At 30.5% G+C, this 18,163-nt stretch overlaps 1 protein-coding gene across 1 annotated transcript in view; it reads right to left on the bottom strand.

Annotated features, from left to right (window-relative positions):
* LOC142319699 (esterase FE4-like) overlaps positions 1-9,211 on the bottom strand; it is a 79,623-nt gene extending 70,412 nt beyond the window's left edge. Inside the window, exon 1 of the mRNA XM_075357269.1 lies at positions 8,852-9,211. The gene's annotated coding sequence lies outside the window, so the exon portion shown is untranslated. The remainder of the gene's footprint in view (positions 1-8,851) is intronic.
* Between the last annotated feature and the right edge of the window lie 8,952 nt (positions 9,212-18,163).

The following is an 18,163-nucleotide window of genomic DNA, read 5'->3' as shown; positions in this document are numbered from 1 at the left end:
GGTTATACCCCTACAGACTACAGTGCCTGGACGATATACATTTGTGCCTGGAAGATAAATATTCTCAGTCGATATACATTTCAGTCGTTTAACTGAAAACGTTGCCGTTTGAATATTTATCTTAATATAAAAATCCATATAAACTATAAGAATAATGCGGTGAAACTATGTAATAGATTAGGAAATTGACCGACGGATGAATAAGACAACAATGCGCTATTATATTAATAAAACTTAAATTATGAAATAATGAAATTACCCTTACAAAGAAATTTTGTAATTATAAGAAAAGAATTAAGTTACAAGTATAATGAAATAAAATTTTATTAAAAAAGGAAAATACGGCTTGTACTAACTTTTATAAAATTTGTGATAATAAAGAGATGTAATCATCTATATTACGTGTGGCTCAATTTTTATTACGCTTGAAAAATTCTTACGTATGTAAGAAGATCAAAACTTATTTAGATGTCTTGCATTATTAAAAAAGAGAATGTATATTTAAATGAATCGAAAGGCTGTAATAAACGAGTAAATTAATGGAATGAATAGTTTTTAGAGGTAATACCAATATTCATTAGCATCATATAAAATTTACTGTTATTTTTCTAAATAAAGCATCACATTTAAATGGTTTTTGATCTTTTATAAACTACTATTGCCTTTAAGGATATTTCCTAAAGAATACAATTAGAATAACATAAAACTTTAAAATCATTATTAATTAATTATATTAAAATTAAACTCGCTTAATGGAATTCAGAATTACTTTAATTCGGCTCAAAATAACAATAGTAGATTCCAAAGTATGACGTTAAATTAGATGAAGTATGGCAATATTTCCACGATTTTAACTACAGAGTGTCCCATATAAAACGCAACCCATCAATCACTCATCCATGAAATTTCAAAAGTCAAGCTTACTTCCCTACTCGTTACTGAAATGGACTCGTCCAACATCTGAACATCGCGGCGACGCAGTGGAACACTACCGATAGTAACAACAATGCAATCATAACGTTCAGTGTATCGGTAAAGACAAGATGGTGTTTTCGCTAGATGAACGTGTTTTTATCGTTGAGTCGTACTTCAGTACGAAATCAGCGGTTGCAGTGCAAGATTTGTTTTTGCCATAAGTACCCAGATAAACCGGCTCCTAACAAAACATCAGTATTAAGGTTAGTTGCAAAATTTAGAGAGACCGGTTCTGTTAATAACAAGGAACACAAAAGATCTGCGTCAGTGTTGAATACAGATACAGTCACTGAGATGAAAGACCGATTACTCGCTTCGCCAAGTAAATCGATCAGACGTTAGTCAGCTGAAATTAATTTGTCTAAATCGACTGTTCATCGGGCGACCAAAGAATTACAATTACGACCTTATCGCATTCAAACGGTTCATCGACTTCTTGAGCCCGACAAAGAAAAACTGCTACAATATTGTCAACGGTTCCGTCGATTTCTGCGCGAGGGAATTAACGTTATGGATTCGTTATTTTTCACAGATGAAGCACGGTTTCATTCGGACGGCTACGTAAACAGCCAACACAGTAGAATTTGGAGCGCTGAAAATCCCCACGTTTATCACGAAAAACAATTACACCCGCAGAAGTCGGGCGTGTGGTGCGCGATATCGCGGAAGAAAATAATCGGTCCTATTTTTTTCGAGTACACCGTTAATGCAGAACGATATCAGGATATTTTATTTCGGTTCATCGCACTCTTGGAAGAGGAAGACAGACGCTGCCGGCTACAACATGACGATGCGACATCGCACTACGCAGGTTCAACTTCTGATTTCGTCGAGGAATTGTTTGGTAATCGTGTTATCAGTCGAGGCTTGTGGCCACCAAGATCTCCAGATTTGACTGCGGTGAATTATTTTCTACCGGGTTACCTCAAAGTAAAAGCCCACAGCAACAAACCACGAACACTTGAATAATTGAAAGTCTATTGAACAAGCTGTATTAAATATCCAGCCACAAACTATAAAAAAAGTTGCAAGAAACGCTGTAAAAAGAATTGAAGCTTGTATTCAAGAAAATGGCGGCCACTTCCAACATTTACTCTAAATGTAAGGTAATGGATGGTAATAATAAAAATTACATTTACATTTATACATGTATTTTTATTATTTCAATACCTACCAATATAAGGTTGGGTTGCGTTTTCTATGGGACACTCTGTATTTCTCTTTAAAGAGATAATCATATCGATTTCTTTTCAAATAAAATAAAATAATTATTAATTACAAAGTATTATTTTTTTTCAAAAATAATATTTATGAATGTAATTGTGCGGTTTCTTAGGAAGTGATGATTTACCAGTTACCCATCGCAGATAATGAAGGGAAGGCAGTACGTGAAGGGAAATGGTCAATCTTGAGCACTATATAGTTAAACCTCCCTAAATTGAACTTCCTTAATTCGAATAATTCCCAAAATCGAATATCTAGTTTAATCCCTTAAAAAATGCTATTTAAATCGAATTAAATAATCTCCTTTATTCGAAAATTTCAAGGACTTGATATACTTATTTTTTCTTTGATGAGAACGTTTTTTTAAATGTTTTCAATAAAGAATTTACACGATTTCCAAAGAAGCGTAGATAGCAGTAAATTCACTTTAATAGTGTATAGCTTGGTATTTCTAGAATAGTATATATATCTCGGTGTTTCTCTCCACTTGAGTGTTTGCGATATCTGTGTCTGTGTGTTGGCGGGGTCTGTACCCATGTGTGTGGGTGTCTGTGTATATGTGTGTGTTTGAGGAGGTCTCATGTGCCTGTAGGAGTGTTTGTGCTTGATTGGAACAGTGTTTGATATCCTTTTGTGATAATATGGCTTTGATGTTTTCCTTGTGGTGTGACCAAAGATGTATGTGAGGGCGTTAACCCCCCCCCCCCCCGGTATACATACACACTTAATAACATCCTGCGAGCCCGACACTACTTAAGCGCCCGTAAATGGGGTTCCTCACCACTACAAAAAAAAATAGTGTGTAGCGATCGTTAGTGTAAACTGTGAATTTTATCCGGTACTATATGCCTAATATTAATGAACATCCGACTTGTTTATTTCTGTCACCGTAGTAGTGGAAACTATCTACAGAAAAGAAGTTGTGCGTGAAATTATAGCAGATATTTAAGGCGGCAGGAAAACGTGTATAACTATGTTACAGACTGTACGTTTCACTGACAAAGCGTGGAAGAATGAAATTTTCCAGAGAAAGCTCAAAAAAAATTACAGACACTTTTTTCAAGAAATAATTAAAAGTATTTTGCTGTTTTTATTTTTTATTTTTACATAATACTACACGCATTTTGTCTTTCCTAACGTAATTTAGTACTGTGGTACATTATTATAGAGATAACGTAAATTTTCATTAAATTATGAAATTTTTCTGTACAATTTTAGATTTTCATTATTTTACCTCGCTAAATAGAAACCTCACTAAATGAAAAAAAAAAATTGGTCCCTTGAGATTCGAAATAGAGAGGTTGACTGTACTACGATTTTAAAATTATATTTGGACAATTTTAATCAGAGCTGCATTTTGTTCATTCAATTTTTACACATTCAAAAAAAAATTCAATATAGTTTTAGCATTTCTTAATTTTGATAAATAAGCCTAAGTAATTTTAATTTCGCTAAATAGCTTTCTCATTTCATTTATTAATATATTTTCAAAGTATTAATTACATTAATGCCATTATATAGTATAAAAAAAGGCTGACAAATAATCGAATGACTTTCCAATCTATGCAGGCCAAGAACGAAGAATAAATACCGAAAACGTGATCATACACCGCACAGGTGAAACTCAAAACACCTTTATTTACATTTCGCTACGGTCAGGAGTTAAAAAAATAAATTTAAACAAAATTGCTAGATATAAGTTTATTTTTCTAATGTGTACGTTGCATTCTATTCAACTAGCGAACAATAAGCAACCCACGAGGTTGGTCTAGCAGTGAAGTCGTAATCGCAGATCAGCTGATTTTGAAATCGAGAGTTCTGAAGTTCAAACGCTAGTAAAGGGAGTGTTACTTTTATACGAATTTATAAATTTATAAATACCGGTGTTCTTTGGTGGTCGGGTTTCAATTAACCAAACATCTCAGGAACGGTCGATCTGAGGCTGTATAACACTACGCTTCATTTACATTCATACGCATCATCGTCATTCATCCTCCGAAGTAATACCTTACTGTGGTTCCGAAGATTATACAGAAAAAAAGAAACTGAACAATAAGCAACGATAAGCTTACGAACGAATGAGATGAGGATAATATGTACGATATGTAAATGAGTGTAGTCTACATTCTGATTTCTATGATTAATTGAACCCTAACCACCAACCAGTGGTATCACGTAGCGGGGGCGGTAGAGGCGGCTCGCCCCGGACGGTACTTATTGGGGGAAGCAAAATTTTACAATAAGTAATAATAATATCTTGAAATCTGAACTAAAAATTTCAACATTTCTTTTCGTATTTTTGTCACATCTACAAATCGGACCGATTAAAATGAGCACGGAACCTTTTATTATTTAATCTGTGACGGAATCGGGGAATCCCTTTTGTTTAAGTGAGTGTAGTCATCTCGCTCGGTCTAGCGACTGTCAACACCGTCTGTATTAATCGGTTGCCTTGCGGTAATTCCAGGCGTTTTATTTTGCAGTCGGATTGTTCACGACGAATATTCAGCGAGAATTAATTCTTTTATATAAATAATAGAGTTCAATATTGTCTAATAAAACCTGCAACATCGGTCGTCCAATTCACATCGACTCGATTAATCTCAATTCATGATTTTCTTTAAGTGCGTGTTGTGATTTGTAATTGTTAAATTATTGAACTTTGTCGAAAAATTGTATGTAAACTATAAATCGACGGTCTATATTGTCGTCTTTTGGTATACATACAACCGTGAGTATTACAATTTTTATTTTTGTTTATCTTCTAGTTAGAAATATTTACTTTATACTATACGGTCAATTTTATAGGCAATAACCAATATCTATGTACCTACATTAATTAGATTAGGATATAGTGATAATTCAATGTAAAGTATACCTGAATATAGCCGAGAGTAAAAAGGATTTAGAAGAAACAATGAACGGCATAGATGAAGTCCTACGCAAGAACTATCGCGTGAAAATAAACAAGAACAAAACAAAAGTAATGAAATGTAGTAGAAATAACAAAGATGGACCGCTGAATGTGAAAATAGGAGGAGAAAAGATTATGGAGGTAGAAGAATTTTGTTATTTGGGAAGTAGAATTACTAAAGATGGACGAAGCAGGAGCGATATAAAATGTCGAACAGCACAAGCGAAACGAGCCTTCAGTAAGAAATATAATTTGTTTACATCAAAAATTAATTTAAATGTCAGGAAAAGATTTTTGAAAGTGTATGTTTGGAGCGTCGCTTTATATGGAAGTGAAACTTGGACGATCGGAGTATCTGAGAAGAAAAGATTAGAAGCTTTTGAAATGCGGTGCTATAGGAGAATGTTAAAAATCAGACGGGTGGATAAAGTGACAAATGAAGAGGTATTGCGGCAAATAGATGAAGAAAGAAGCGTTTGGAAAAACATAGTTAAAAGAAGAGACAGACTTATAGGCCACATACTAAGGCATCCTGGAATAGTCGCTTTAATATTGGAAGGACAGGTAGAAGGAAAAAATTGTATAGGCAGGCCACGTTTGGAATATGTAAAACAAATTGTTAGGGATGTAGGATGCAGAGGGTATACTGAAATGAAACGACTAGCACTAGATAGGGAATCTTGGAGAGCTGCATCAAACCAGTCAAATGACTGAAGACAAAAAAAAAACCTGAATATAAATATAATCTGACTTTTATTAACAATTAATATCCATTTTTTTATAAAAATAACGGGTCAGTTACGTAATTTAAACCCATAAATTTCTTAATAATTACGTAATTTACATATCCGTAATTTTGGAAACCCAAATTTTAGTGTAAATACAATTACCGATGGACAATCAACATAATTCGTTTGTTTGCAGCTTCTACTACATACTACGTCGCCCAAGCTTTACTTAATTAAAGTAAAGAAATCAAAAGAGATAAATTTTATTAAGTACTATTCTTTTATTTTTGTTAAATATATTACTTATTTTGAAATTTTTTACGATACGAAAACTTTGATATTTAGTCAGTTACAATGTGTCAATATTATATAGTTTTGTTTTAGCATCAAAAATGAAAAGAGTAAAAGAAAGCGGGGCTGCTTACTGTAATAAAAGAAGAACTAAAGAAGAAAATATTAAAAGAAATGAGGGAAGTACACTAAAATATGTGAAAGGTCCTGTTCCTGAGACGTCAGATTCCACGTTGGGCTTAAATTCGTCAAAGGATACTGCTGCTTCAAACCCAGAACACGCTGAAAAAATACAACTTGACACTGTTGATCTGGTACCTGTTACGAATGTTGACGTCGTTCCTGAAGATTCCAACGTCAACTCAATCAGAGTCTGTATCTGCATCTATAAACATGGATCTCGATAGCTTAAGAGACAGAGACCGATATCGTCTGCTGCCCGATACCGAGATAATTAGATAATATAGATAATACCGATACTTAGATAATATCGGAAAATGGCCTGAGCATATAGAAGTAAATATGCGATTGTTGCTCGTTCATATTAATTACGTATCATTTTTTCTTATTAAATCATATCTAATGTTCTTCCGGCTTGAAAAAACTGTATGCGTGCATGTGTTCACCAGTAGTACATGAGTTCACTCACGCACACTCGCGCGCAAAGGAAAGAGTAAAACTCTTTCCTTTGCTTACTAATTTTTATTAAAAATAGTAAGACATTTATTAATAGTATTATTTAGTTTGAGTTCTCGTATTATTCAGTAAATTTACTTATTCTTGGCAATTTTTAGTGTTAATAATTAAGGTTGTGTGTAGCTTTAACATCAAAATACTCAAAATACATTATTATTGTATGAGAAGAGGTGCGATGAAAATCGTGATTGAAAATTGGGTCGCAAATACTAAAAGGTTGAGAAACTGTTTTAATGAAACCAATGTTTTAATAACAAACCGATAACGGAAAGAAAATATTATTGGTTACATCAGAACTTTTTTTCATAATCATAACAAAATAATAAATACAGTATTGTGTATTACGTACAAACTACTGACGCAGTCGTTATTTGTAATGTGCTCTTGACATGACGACACCATCAAACAAGTCACATCAAACAAAACGTTTTTAATTTATTTTTCAGTACCATATCACAACGGAAATATCCAGTTTGCCCAACCCTGATTCCGTTTTGACTAGTTTCTGCGTGACGTCTGTACGTACGTATGTACCTCGCATAACTCAAAAACGATTAGACGTAGGATATTCAAATTTTACATTTAGGACTGTTGTAACATCCAATTGTGCACACCCCCCTTTGAATACAATCGACTGAACCAAAAAAAAAAAGGCAAAATCCCCAAAAAATTGGAGTTTGGACTTTTTCTTAACTGCAGTAATAAGCCCTCACCGAGAGCTTTTTAACTATATCATAAATGGTATTATTTTCATCGGTTCCAGACTTATAGCCAAATAAAGTTTTAATTAATGAAATATTTCGATCTTAGGGGAAGGCACATCGGTTCGAATCAGACTTCATCTACTTTCTTTTTTTTTTAATTTAAATATATCGATTTATTAATATTTTAACGTCTTGCTGTAAATAAACTTTTACAAAGAATAATAATTCAATAACAAAAACAGATGAAAAAAAATCAGAAGTTTTTAGTGAAATTTAGAAGTTTAAGCGTACAAGGAAGTCATGTGTTGTCCACCTTACATTTTTTCCCTTTTTTTAAAACTTAGTTCCACGGCCCTCACAGAAATACATTAAAAAAGAATAATGCTTTTTTGATTAAAAATTATTTTCTATAATACATATGAAAATAATACTATTAAAAAAAAAGTGTGTATGTGTGCGCGCGTGCGCGCTGTAAAAATGTTTAATATTTTGAAACTGAAATTTTAATATATATTAGAAGGTTTTTGTTGAAATTAAGTTTAAAAAATACTTGAAATTAACATCAAAGAGATGCAGATAATTTCATTTTACGTTCATCAAGTTACTAGGTGATAAACATACCTCGCTAAAATATTAATAGTTTAACTAGTAGTGCTTTTTATTCCAAATTTTGCAAATAAAAATATTTGCATTCTGCGAATGTAAACAACGTTGAGGAATACATAAACCGGTAAGCGGAAAATTTAATTTTTTATAAATAATTATGTTGCTTCTGGGATGTAATTTATTAAAAATATTTCACATACACCCGTTGACAGATATACAGACAGAGAGAGAGAGAGAAAAATAGAGGGAGAGGGAATGAGATTGAAAGGTTGCTTGAACTTACGTACTAAAATCTTAAAACATCGTTGGCATTTTGGGGCAAGGTCAAAATAGTAGCACACAGCGCGTTGAGCGCACGGACTGGAATACGAGTGAATAATACGTTTAAATTACTTTTATTATACTATAAAAACGATGAAGATGAAATAAATAAAATGACAAATGAAAAAATCTGAGAACTTGTCGGGAATCGAACACTTATCGAGTAACTAATCTATAATAAATTTAATTTAATTTAAATTAAAATAACAAGAATAAAAATATATTTGGTTAAAAAAATATATTTTAAAGCCTTACAAAGTGTGCAAATTATAAATCGTTTAGTTCATTAAATTCCTATAATTCCTGCTAATACGTTAACCTTATAATTAATCGCAATATTTAATCGTGTACTATTTTTCTTAATAAAAAATATTGTTATTCCAAGAACTTACCTGGTTTACGTGTAGAATTCTTTTCTGAACCGTCGTTTAGATTCATATAAAATATTCCTATAAATACTGAATTCTTAAATACAAATAAACAAAATTGAATACGGTTTTAAACACGCTACTACATATCGTAAAAAAATAAATATTATTACTGTATTTGACAACGATAATCACAACGTTTATTTTGGTCGTTAATAACACTTACATTAGATTAATAAGTTACCAGAAAGAAAATATCACATAATATACTACGTAAGTTTTGTTAATTTTCACCATACCGCTGTATATAATGGAAGGAGCTCTAATAATATTACAAACAAATATAATTTTTCATCAACGTAGCACGTAGTTCGACACACGCAGTTGTTTTGACGAATTGCGGCACGAATTAGGGGTAAGGACGAGAGAGTCGGATGCACTCATAGCAACTAACGCTATCTTGTGCCATTCTCTATACACACTCCCTCTCACAATCAAAACTATGAACAAACTTATTAGTTAGAGTGAAAGAAAAAAAATTGTCTTTGTTCGGAAGCCACCCACCTCTTTATTTTATACTGTTAGGCTTTTTTACTTCTAAATAAAGGAAGTATTTTGATCACGAAAAATTCCTGTTTTCAAATTTCAACGGAAATATCCATTCTGACTAGTTCGGCGTGCGTATGTACGTACTTATGTATCTCGCATAAATCAAAAACGATTACCGGTAGGATGTTGAAATTTTGGATTTAGAACTGTTGTAACATCTAGTTGTGCACCTCACCATTTGATCGCGATCGATTTGACCGATAACGTCCAAAAAATTTGAAATTTGAACTTTTTCTTAACTGCAGTAATAAGCCCTCAATGAGAGAATTTCAACGATATATCATAAGTGATACTTATTTTCATCGGTTCCAGAATTAGCCAAATAAAATTTTACTTAATGAAATATTTGCATCTTACAAGGGGAAGGCACATCGGTTCAAATCAGACTTCATCTCCTTTTTTTAACCTTTTTTTTAATTTTAATATATTGATTTATTAATAATTATTAACCTTTAAAAAAGTCGTAAAAAAAGTTTTACAGTAAATAATAATTCAATATTAACATTAAAAAAAAAGAAAAGTTATTAGCGAAATAAAATTTTATGTACTTTTAAAAATGGGTATAAGAAAATCTTATACAGGCGTATAAGAAAGTCATGTGGTGTTCACGTCAGATTTTTTACTATTACTTCCTTATTAATTTGCATTAATTAGTTTTAATTTTCGAGTTAATAGTTTTTATAGTAAAATACTTTTAAACTATTTTCAATATAATATATTTAAAAATGTATTTTTTAAGTGTAATTAATAATTTTTTTCAAAATAAACTACCTGTTAATTGTATTTACTAAATTAGTGTCTACTCAAATATTTCATTTTAACTAATACAATTGTTAAATTTTAAACAGCGTACGATAAGATAGATTAATGAATAAATTATAGTGCTGATTCTTGTGTTTAAAAAACAGTTTGAAAATAAAGATATGTTGCAAAGGGTTTTGGTTTCGAATCCCAGTCAGGTTCGATATTTTTAATAGTACAGTCAATTTGTATTTTTATTTGAAAATCTTTACCTACCGATTGATAATTTTTTTCATATATTAGGGATGATGAGGGAAGCTTAACTCCAAATTTTTAACATCCCCTCCCATAGATTTTTGAAAAACTCGAAATACTCAAAAGGTTTTTGAAATACGTTTTTCTCTGAATCTATGCATTTTAGAGAAAGGTTTTTCAAACAAAAAATGTAGAGGACATTCTCCTCTACAATTGGAGTTAAGCTTCCCTCATCACCCGTAACGCATGGACAAAAGATCAATCGGTAGGTAAGGATTTTCAAATACATCCTCCTATTTTGATGACAAATTGCCTGTACTATAACCCTAAAAATTCATTTCATAATTAAGACAAAAAAAATAACCGGATAATAATTTGTTGTCGATTAAAATTAATAAATTATTTAAGATAAAATAGATTATGAATATTTGTTTTACTAATGCGTGATGATAAAAGTTCCTTGCCGGGCTGTCTGGCTAGCTTCCGTTTTTAAACACAGTTGTTATGACTACGAACTTCAAGGCTAACAAATTACCGCTTTAATCCAGTTTTTTCGCGAAAGTAGGATCGAATATGGTTTCATATAAAATACATTAACAAATTCAAAAACGTTAAATAAAACATGCAACTCTACCCTTTACGTTCGCTTTCACTCTGATGGTTTTTATTTATTTATTTTTGAATTTGTTGTCGCCTTAAGAATTATTTTTATGTGCAAAATAAGAATGACATATTAAAAAAAAAAACGCTAATTCAAAGAGCGAAACCCAGTATCTTCAGTTGTTTTTTTTTTTTAATTCGGTTAACCTGTAAATTTGCAAGTTTATACATCTAAATTGAAAATCGAACCAGAGACTTCCAGCGTATCCAATCGGTTCTTTTTTAAAATTTTTATCGTGAACTTATTTAGAGATAATTCTTACGTAAGTAAAATTGAATTGCTTGAAAAATAAATCGATTCCGTATCTAGTATTTATATGAATATAAGCGATCTGAGAGAGAAACATTACGCACCCGATTCTGAGCGGAAAGTAATAGTTAAATACACGGTCTTAATGATATAAATAAAACTGATACCCGGATAAGCACATTACGCTGCGAACTTTCTCCAAGCTGAGAAAAACTCTTAGATCTTCAGTCTAAGGGTAACGTTTTTTTTAATTGGCAATACCCAGAAAAGCATTAAACATGCCAGCTAGCGTCCAAGCCAAGAATCGAACCCAAAACCCTCAGTATATCATTCGGTTTTTCTGTTACGGAGGTGACAAAATAGATGAAAAAAATTCAACAAAATCCGAGATCCGACAAAATTTAATTCCACGTTATTTAATGAACTTTCAATATAATTTTTGGATTAAATTGTTTCATTCTTCGAGAGCCAAGTATTGTTTAAGAACGACGAAATATATTTTAAAAGATTTAAATAAAATTAAATTAGGATTTACACGTGTAATAAAATATATTAATAAATAGATGTGTGGGTGTATATACGCGCGTACAATATCAATTTGATTTGGATATTGTAGACGGGCTTCACCGTAAAGTAAGGAAGTCGGCTAGATATGATAACTTAGAAATTTAGATATAATACTAATCATTACCTCCTTACGTACAATTTATAGTTTCTATAATCTATATCATAAAAGATGCGGCTCTGTTATTTTTCTTTTTGAGCCGATAACTATTAAAGTAATTAGAGAGTGCGCTAACCGGGTATCGAATCCGGAACTTTTAGTCTAGCAGGTAAACAACTACCTCTCTAATAGCGTAGAGGTCACGTTACATCTAAAAAAAATTAATACTACTATTTTTTTTTTTAATCCCAGATTTCATATTTAGATAAATACAGTAATAGTTAATAACAAAATTTATGTGCGCGCGGGTGCGGGTCTGTATTTACATGAGCTTTATTACTTATATAAACTGATTATTAGGTGTAATTAAATAATAAGTGAAAATCTCGTTATAACCCCTTTGTGTGTGGTTGGCTGTTATAATAATACGTACATTTATAGTAAAAGTGAAAATTTATTCTCATTAATAGTTCGCAAGATTGATAATAAATATTAAAAACAACAAAAGTAATTTAATATTAGACAACGTATAATGGATGGTCAATTGTCGAAAAAAATTGATGGTGAAAGAAACAGTTTGAGAAACAAATCTTAGATGGAATAATTTTGTTGTTTAAAAGTGTGGTTGTTGAGTCTATCTGTGAATGTCCTTGAGTAGGAGCGGAGGGGGGAAGACAGACAAACGTTATGCGTGTAAACTTAAGAAACCAGGCAATTGTTTTGTCTTGTAGTTATTGGCGGGAAATTGTCGGCCATAGATTTCTGAGTTCGTAGTACCTTTAAAGCCTCGAGCGAACAGCGTTGTTGTTTAACGTAACCTAATCTCCTTGTAACGAATCCAATGTACATCTTTTTATTGACATAATTCCTTATTACTGATTAAGGTAAGTTTTATTATTTATTTTTTTTTTTTAATATTATTACAATTTTTGAAACAAAATTTGCTGTTGTTTTATTCTTGTTTGTATTGTTCAAATAAAATACGTGTAAATTAAACAATCTTTTTAACAGAAATTCTTTCGTAGAAAGATTAGAATTACTAAAACATACTTCAGTATAATGTAAATGTACTTCAAGCTAATTTAAATAAAATCTCACACACACAAGTTTTTATTAAGTGCGATATTACACCAGAAAACCGCCTTTATTTACACGCAATAAATAAACTACCTGTCATCGTATTTACTAAATTAGCGTACTCAAATATTCCATTTTTAAAATATTTATTAGATTAAAAATGTTAGAACCCAGTTTACACTCGTTTATTTTTACAAAATAAATTAATAATTATTTATCTTAACAATGTACCTAAATAGCAAGTTATATGTTTGGTTATTTGACCATTAATTAACAAGGGAAGTAAAATATATTGTATATCAAATTTAATATTGTTATAAGTAAAGTGTATTTCATTAGTAAAAAGAGTTTTTAAATATGGAATTTAACATTTAATTTTAGATATATTAACAAGTTTTAAGTCGGGTAACGAGAATGAAGCGTGCTAAGCAAGACAAAAATTCGTATCGTTATCAAAAATATACCGATTTAATCGGAATCCTGGGTTCGATTCCCAAATAGCGTACTATTTGTTCACCGATCTCATTCGTGTCGTTAAATATTCATAAATGAATGAATTTATATTCAGGAATAACACACAAAAAAAAAATTGAAAAAACCTTACTTTTACTAGGAAAGAAAGCAACAAATAAACATTTTAATAAATTTGTAAAAATATTTCTATAAATTTACTGGATGTAGTTTTTATATAACATTTATATTTAATAAAAATAATTGTAAGAGAGGAAAAGGATCGGTAGTGAGTTTGTAAAAGAGCAACCAATACTTTATAATTCACGTAAGGTTCAGAGTTCGAATCCCGGTAAGGGTTCGGTATCATCATATATCATCTTAATAATTATGCATACATAATATTTAAAGAAGAAATTATTCGTAAACAGTACTTACCAATTTTAACGAAGTTTATAAAAAAATTACAGAATTTTATCGATTTTTATTTTTGTAATTACACAGGTTTAACTAAAACAGATTTTGAGTGAGAAAAAAAAAGTATATTTATGTAGAACAGTATATTTCAGTATTTATATATAATTAAAATTGTGCGCGCGCGTGTGTGTGAGTATACAAATAAATAAATAATTTAATATATTATTTAAGAGGTAATAAGGTTTACTGAAACTGAAAATTTCATAATTATGTAAGTCACCCGTTCGCTTCGGTTAATGTACAAAGAATACTATTCTTAATAGGGAGGTTGTGTTCATATAACACAGTTCTAACATTTAGCGATTGGCTAAATTTGCTATGTTGCCATTTAAACTGATTTTTTTCTTCACCCTTCCCAACGTATCCGCCAAGTTCGGTATTAGATAAATCGCTGCGTTGCGTTTGCCTTATTCAATACATATAAATCTTCCAAGCTTCCAAACCAGTTAAGGAAGATGAATAAAAAAAAATCATTTTTATTATTTATTTTCTTAAATCTAATAACGAATCAATATATTATAATTTTACTATTATTTATATAAAAAAAAAAAAAACAATTTTCCTAAAATATTTAAAATCGTGTTAAATTCTCCATTTGATGGTTGTACTATTAATGAAGTATTTGTCGTTTATGAAGTAGTATTAAAAACTTAAAAAATCATACTGAATAACTTTTTTGTTTATTTTAATTTTTATGTTGTAATTTCAGTTAGTAAAATAATCACTGATCTTATACATCCGACCTCTTAGTTAACCGGACTTACATATTTTATTTATCCGTAAAATTTACATAAATTATTGCTTGTTTTAAGTACTCGAATTATCAGAGAGATTTTTTTGGAATAAAATTTAGAAATTAATTCTGATTCAAATTAGTTATAATCTGAGATGTATGTTTATTAAAACGTCGATTATTCGGACCTCCATACGTCAAACATTTAGCGACTTAAAAGCGATGACAAATCTAAGAGAAAAATAATTTTTTTAAATACTGAAAAAAAAAAATTTCTTGAACCAAGAGTGTATTTATAACGAAAGTATTTGTTATTTAATTTCACAGCCAATGGTAAACAGTGACGTAATGTGCTAGCATTTCACTTTATTACTTTTATCTTCCTCAATCGTAGATTTGTAGGGTATGAAAAGTATCATTCTTGCTGGGATTAAACCCAGAACTTTCCATTGACGCTACCACTCTTTCCGTTGTGCGAATTTCCTCAGCTTCATTCAGGAAATATTATTATTCTGTTTTATATTTGCGCTAGGTATAGGTCCACATTTTTTCATCATTTTTTATTCATCAACTAATTATTAAATCGTAACAAAAATAAAGCTAATTAGCCGACCCGTTAATTTAAATAGTAATCGATTCCTCGGCTATTCAATTCACAAAAGGTTTTTTCTGCATTTCCACACTCAGGATGCTCCTTCGTAAAAATAAAGATTATAGGAAAGTAATTTGGAAGTCACAACATTTTTATGCATTTTACTAAAAATTAACTTATTAAACGACATCATATGTTAGCTAAGTAAAGAATCTAACGGGAAACGGCTTCTTCCTAATTCTTCTTAAAGAATTTGCTAGCTGTAACTCGATTACAAACTTTTCGGACATATGTTTGCACGAACCCTTCTTCTTAATTTCAAGCTCTAAAATCGGTTCCCAAATTATTTCTCTTTCCTTCTAAATCATCTTGTGTGTGTGTGTATATATATATTTAATTACACAAATTAAAATGTAAAATAAAAATACGCAAATATAAAATGTATAATTTACATTTAATAAAATTATCTTTTAAAAACATCATTTATGATAAAATAATTTCTTCACGAAAAGTGTTAATAAAATTTATAAATTCGATGTGACGATGAACTTGAACGTTTAAAAAATTTAGACGGGATTACTCTCTCTCACAGTGAGAAATGTAATTTTTGTACTTATGAAATAATTTCATAGAATTGTTATAAATACGTAAAAAAATATGTCAGAGATTAGAATTATATTTGATTTGGCTATATTTATTCCTTGTAATATTTAACAGAACTGCGAATAGGCATAAATATCGTGGAGGGTGGAAATTGAAAGCGCCCTTGAGAAGTTAGATCCGTTAAAATTTGCGCGCGCACACGCACCCACAGAGAGAATGAAAGAGAGAGTGTGTGTTAGAGAATTTTCGCGCTCTCTGGGACAGAGTGAGGTTTAAGAGAGGGAGGGGGTAATGATAGTGATTGTGATGTTAGATTACTTTCCAAGAGCGACTCTTATTTTGATAATCGTATTCTCTAAATAAGTATATGTTTTCATACCAAATTCTTACGGTATTTTGTATTCATTTTTATTCGCTTGTGAAATAATAAATTTCGTATTTAAAAATGTTTGAAATTACCGGTGATAAATTATAATCTTAAACTTGTATGTACGAGAATAAAGAGCAAAAACAAAAATAGTAATATAAAACTTTATGGCAAAATATACCAGAATTGTAGGTAATACTGGTAGACAGAAAGTTCTGGATTCAAATTCCGGTCAGAATTATCTTTTTAATAGTCTTTATTAAAATTTAAAATAAAAGTAAATGACGAACTGGATGTCAATCTATTGCCTATACAAATAAATAAATAGAAAAATGTATTAGGTATTAATATGTGTTAGGAATAGCATTAATAAAGATAATGTGAAGCGACTATCAACCTTCGGTAGCCGCGATGCTGTGGAGATAACACCGTCCTTCCATTCCGACAGTCTAATCGTGAACGTTAAACGCTTCTCTAAACACAGGTCTTACACGCTACAACATAAATCATATTTTAATAAATAATTAAACAAATCTATAACGTACATTATATTAAATTAAATTAAAAATTCCAACAGCGACTGAAATTCGAACCCGGGACCTTCCGGACGACGCAAGATTCCATCTAGGAGAATGGTCGGCAAACGGTTTAGTTGATGCTTGTTGAAGTATTAAATAACATTATATTTTCTGTTCTTATAAACATAAAAGGATTACATAAATGTAGGTTGCTTATAGCGTCTAACGCAATACTGTTGTATTTATCTGGACGTCTCTTACTTTTATTACTAGAACCTTAAATATAATCGAGTTAGTTACAAGTTTTGCATATTCATTTTTTTACCCTCCAATGCTCTATTTCATTTTATAAATAAGTTTATAACAGTTTATCGTATAAAAAACCGGTCCATCAGTCGATATAGTTGTTAGCATGGTAGCTTCTAAATCTACCGAGTTTGATTGTAGGCAAAAATTTGTTTTTTTTAATATCTCATTAATACGGCATATTCTTCGCTCGTTAAAATACACGTGTAGGGTATTACGAAGTGGAATTGTAAATAAAACTGGAAAAATTTTAACTGTTATTATGTAATATTAGACTTTTTTTTTTTTGTAATTTACTTTACAAAACGGATAAACTTTGTAGTAATATTTTTAATAAATTTATTAAAATTAAGGGAGATTAATTATTATTTTAAATAAAATGTAATAAATATAATATAATCGACAAATCTTGATTTAATTTAATTATATGGAACGTCTACATAAGAAATATTAACTTTGTACTAGACAGCAATACACACATGTACACATGTACGCAGTTTAAGGTTGTGTTTGAATTGTACCATAGTGTGATCAGTACTGTCCGACGGTAGCCAATCAGAGCGAAGGAAGCCACCTGTTGTTGTTTCTTCCCCCCTCACTACCTCACACCATCACCACATTAGACACAGACAGACAAATGTTTTTACTGATGCGTCATCCCAAAAAAATTAAATAAAAAATAATTACCTCTAATATTCTTAGCAAAAGTCCTCTGTCAGTGTATGACAGATACAATTTTATAAATTATTGTTTTATTTTATCATTGGCTATCGAAATACTGTTGTTTTATTAACGCATTTATTTATTACTATATATATATATATATATATTTATTTATTTAATTTCGGTTTAAACATATTTTACTAAAAAAAGAAAAAAAAACGGTTGTTTGTAATTTTTATAAATCCTTAAAACTTTTCTGTTAATTTTTTCCAATGATTTTCTAAGAATTAAACTCTCTACAAGTTTGTTTAACAAAGTTATTCTACTTCAAACCTAAAAAACGTGTTTTTCGTTACTGAACTTTTCTATTC

The sequence above is a fragment of the Lycorma delicatula genome, chromosome 2 (assembly GCF_047948215.1).
Source record: "Lycorma delicatula isolate Av1 chromosome 2, ASM4794821v1, whole genome shotgun sequence".
Lineage (NCBI taxonomy): Eukaryota > Metazoa > Arthropoda > Insecta > Hemiptera > Fulgoridae > Lycorma > Lycorma delicatula.
This window is presented reverse-complemented; position numbering and strand designations above follow the sequence as displayed.